This window comes from Crassostrea angulata, chromosome 5 (genome assembly GCF_025612915.1).
Source record: "Crassostrea angulata isolate pt1a10 chromosome 5, ASM2561291v2, whole genome shotgun sequence".
Lineage (NCBI taxonomy): Eukaryota > Metazoa > Mollusca > Bivalvia > Ostreida > Ostreidae > Magallana > Magallana angulata.
The window spans coordinates 6646711-6650979 of NC_069115.1; the positions used below are offsets into that span (position 1 = coordinate 6646711).

At 31.2% G+C, this 4269-nt stretch overlaps 1 protein-coding gene across 1 annotated transcript in view; it reads left to right on the plus strand.

The window, feature by feature from the left end:
* Positions 1 to 3604: 3604 nt before the first annotated feature.
* LOC128185818 (uncharacterized) overlaps positions 3605 to 4269 on the plus strand; it is a 14144-nt gene continuing 13479 nt past the window's right edge. Inside the window, exon 1 of the mRNA XM_052855486.1 lies at positions 3605 to 3655. The gene's annotated coding sequence lies outside the window, so the exon portion shown is untranslated. The remainder of the gene's footprint in view (positions 3656 to 4269) is intronic.

The following is a 4269-nucleotide window of genomic DNA, read 5'->3' on the forward strand; positions in this document are numbered from 1 at the left end:
TTTTAGCATGTTTTTAATATAGTTTTATTACACTCGCAATCGATTTCCTTGCAATTATCTTAATGAACTATTAGCTTTTCTGACCATTTCTATAAACCAGTTTTGAAATTCAGAAAAAAAATTGTAAGTAGCAAATATAATTAAACATACTAGTAGTGATATTCATTTGATAATTTCTAAATCATTTGGCGTTGATATTATCATATACAATTTAGTTTCAAAACAGGGTCCGGGTCAGCAAATAGGAGCTTATAAAACCACGTCAGGTACATATTAAATTTCGCGATTGGTGATGACGAGTATTTCAAAAACAGAACAAATTGACCGTAAATTGATAAAAAATGAAGCATATATACCGGTATATATACCTTTAATTACAATTGTAATGCTGAAATAAATTTATGTTTTACTTAATGCTGAAATATTCTTAGAAAAATGCCTTACGAGGGTAATACTTTTCACTTGTAACAACGTGACTTCTAGTTTCATCTGAATATTTTCATCGAACAAACAGCTAGTTTTATCGAACTTTGAGAATGGTTCCAATGTTTTTATCATATTTGATCATATTCATATATACTGAAAACATTTTCCTTCTTTTTCTAAAGAAACCGATTGTGATTCATTACTCAATAAAAACTGATAGGGCTAGAATCTATTAGATTAAGTACAGACTAAACAGTTTACCGATTAATCGAAACCTGCAGTAACCTAAAATAAAATCACGGATTGCACGAAATAATCATGATGGAGTCAGACTCAAATACCCTTATAAAACGACTTGGCTATTTCTTTAATCTTTGAGTGAATAGAATGATTTGCTAACATAGATCTACTGATGCTATGTTGATAAAACAAAGCGGAATAAAGGCGTCATAGAATAAAGTTTAATGGCAGCTCCAATAGCGGCGGGAAATTTAGATAAGCGATCGATTTTCTTGATTTATTTAATTGTTCCGAGGGTTCTTAATGAAAATAAATACGATTTACAATTATAGTAGATGATAATTAATTGATTTGTTGTACAACATAGTTTTAGTTTCCTTCCCCTGTAATTTATTAAAAGAAAGATGCAAATGCTTTCTTTGAATGTTCGTGCGGGGTATGAAGGTATGAATCACAATTTATTGTTTGAATTAACACGTTCAAAGATATTTCCGTCTCAAAAACTACATTTTTTACTCGGACTAAAGAAATGCCGAATATTTCTACCTCCATTTTTACAGTTTAGGAATTTTTTCAATGGAAAACGTATTATGATGATTATTATGATGATGATATATGGTATCGCGGTATTTCTGTTAACGTATAATAGCACGCGCTGAAATTGACATTTGACGTCGGGATAATTTTAGACATACTGTAAACAGATGCATGTTGAACATCACTGAGGTATATAATGGAGTCAACTCATAGTAACATTAGTTTCGGGAAATATTTCCGTATTGATATATTTTTCGACAAAATGAGTCAACTACCGCGATATCATAGGACGGCTCATATAATAGTACATGTATATATACGTCCCTGTTGAAAATGACCTCAAATAAATTTTTATTCCAAGTCGAGTTCTTCGCTAACTAAAAAGAATGTTGTAATTGTAATCGGGAAGTTTAAAATACATTCTCTTAAGTCGAAATTACCATGTCAAAATAACGACGGCACATATTTTCTACAACACTTGGCATTGTTGACTACGCGGAGATTCCACCAACACTGGGTGTTGCTAAAACGCGGAACGGAAAACGGAACGGAAAGCGGAACGGAACGGAAAACGGAAAATCTTATCTAATGTTATTTACTTTATAGATTTGTTAAACATGCTAAAATCGATATCCTTTGTGTAATTTTCAATTTTTTTGAAAGATTATCAATCTTAGATTATTTATTTAAGAATAATTATTTCCCCAAAATCAACAGTACATGCATTGACCACTATACTCTGTCCTAAAATATCCTCGATTCACATTTTGCTGAATAACTCGATATTTATTTATACATGTACCTCAGGGTTCAAGCGATGTTCTTTCAGAAGCATGAAAAATTTTCATGATTTCTTCTTTAAAACATCCTCTCCAGCTCATTAGGTTCAATACACGGCTAAAAATAAAGAAATCTACAGGGTTTTGCATTTCAACAGACCCGGATGATAACGTTGAAAAATTGTGCGAGGTCCTCTGAGTGACCTACGAATGGAGAAAAGATGTCAACATTTCCATTATAAATCTCCGTAAGAATTCTGTTTTCGATCCTGTGAATTTTTCCGATTAAAAAAATGATAATGTGTTAATGAAGTTTTCTTGGATATTTCCCGTTTCATCTGTATCAATTGCATCTTTCAAAGGTATGTGTATTTTGTTTTTAAAAATCGTCCAAATGTGTTGCATAACTATTAATATTTTGGGATCGACAGACCATAGTCCCAATTTATAATCGGAAAATCAAACCAGGTAACGTCTAGATCTCTATATTCGTATCCTATGTATATAGCTGCAGGAATGAACAACTGTCAAGTAATGCAAACGTATTCAAAATTGCACTGCTTAAAATACTAATTTCACTAAATACCGGGTATTATTAACGGTACAAAATGTAGAAAACGAACGCCGATATTAGAGGAAAAATAAAACATTACATAAAATCCACAACGTTATTGGTCCAATTAAAAGATGACATTTTTTGGTAAAATGATATTTACAATAGCGGGACATGTTTGCAAATAGAAGATACAACAAGACTTCGTAAAGATGATCATGGATTTCGTCAGTGGTACTTGTTTGTTTTTATCTCAACGATACTGTATCGACTTTATGATTTAAGATCATATAGAACACCAAAAATTCAATGTTGATGTTAGTATAATTATATACATCGTATTTGAAATATTCATAAAACACATAAAACGCTTTCACTAACTGCGTTACCCTGTTATGCCAGATTGAATGCAATGCTATATTTGATAGACATTCATACATGTAAGAATATCAATAAGACAGCCACATGTTGATAATCATTCATAAGATCTGAATAAATGATACAAAGTAAATCATTCTTGGCCAGTCTATACCCTTTTAAAGCGATAAACGTGATATGATATTTTCCGCTTTCCGTTCCGTTTTCCGTTCTGAGTTTTAGCGACACCCACCAACACTAACCTAGTAGATTTCAATGAAATGATAAATAAAATTCAACTAAATTGTATTTTTCGATTTTTTTTAAACAGTATTTATTCCAATACATAGTTATTATGATTTAATGAATTGTATTCCGATAAAAATTTTAAAAAAATTACAAGTTTTGATGATTGGGTACAACGGCAATTATATCGTTATCAAAGTCTTTTTCATCGTTCATTACCCAAAACAATTTATCCTCATGTTTGAAACCTGCATGCATTTTATAGAATTAATTGTTTTTATGAAATATTTAAATTCTCCAAATCTATTCTCAACATGTCAACACCTCTTTCTACCGAAGAAATGGTTTTTAGCGCCTGCAAATCGAAACTAAATATATCTATATATAAACGTTGAAAACATTACGAGGATTTAAAAATAAGAATTGAATTCGATGATTTGTTGCTATATTAATCTTGGTTTTCCCCTATCTGCGTATTTTGATTCTGCTATAGAGCAGAAAGCGTAAGCGAGCAGTCGTAAGTACAAATTCTCATAAATCTAGATATGTACAACAGTTTTTGTTCATAACTTCAAATAGAATTAAAATTCATCAAATTGGACTAGATGAATTGGATATAAACATGCAACTCCTTATTCATGCAATAGTTTTTTTCCCCTGAAACTTCTCCATTTTCGAGATATGTTTTTGCTGTTGTTTTTTTTACTACGTTTTTGTTTCGTTTTTTGGTTGTTTTTTTGGGGTGTTTTTTGTGTGTTATATTTGTTGTTTTTTTGGTTTGTTTGTTTTTGTTTTTTTATTGTTATTTGTTTCTTTTTGGGAGTTGCTTTCAATCAAATCTCCTATGCAGTTACTCAGGCAAACCGAAAGTAAAACAGTGTTTGGACCTAAGCACAAATCAACACCGCTGACAACATTTAGTTCTAATCAATAAATTCGATGTAATGAGTTCTTAAGCATTGTTCTTCAAGGAAACTCATTTATAGATACCTTGTAAATAGTCAGATTTTAAATGGTACGAACAATTTAGATATCTTTTTAAGTCGTACATTTTATGTATTACTACGCCAGAGTTCAATATAGTCACGTTCAACCAGACGCTCGGCTGTCTCCGTAAATCTCCGACAAGCA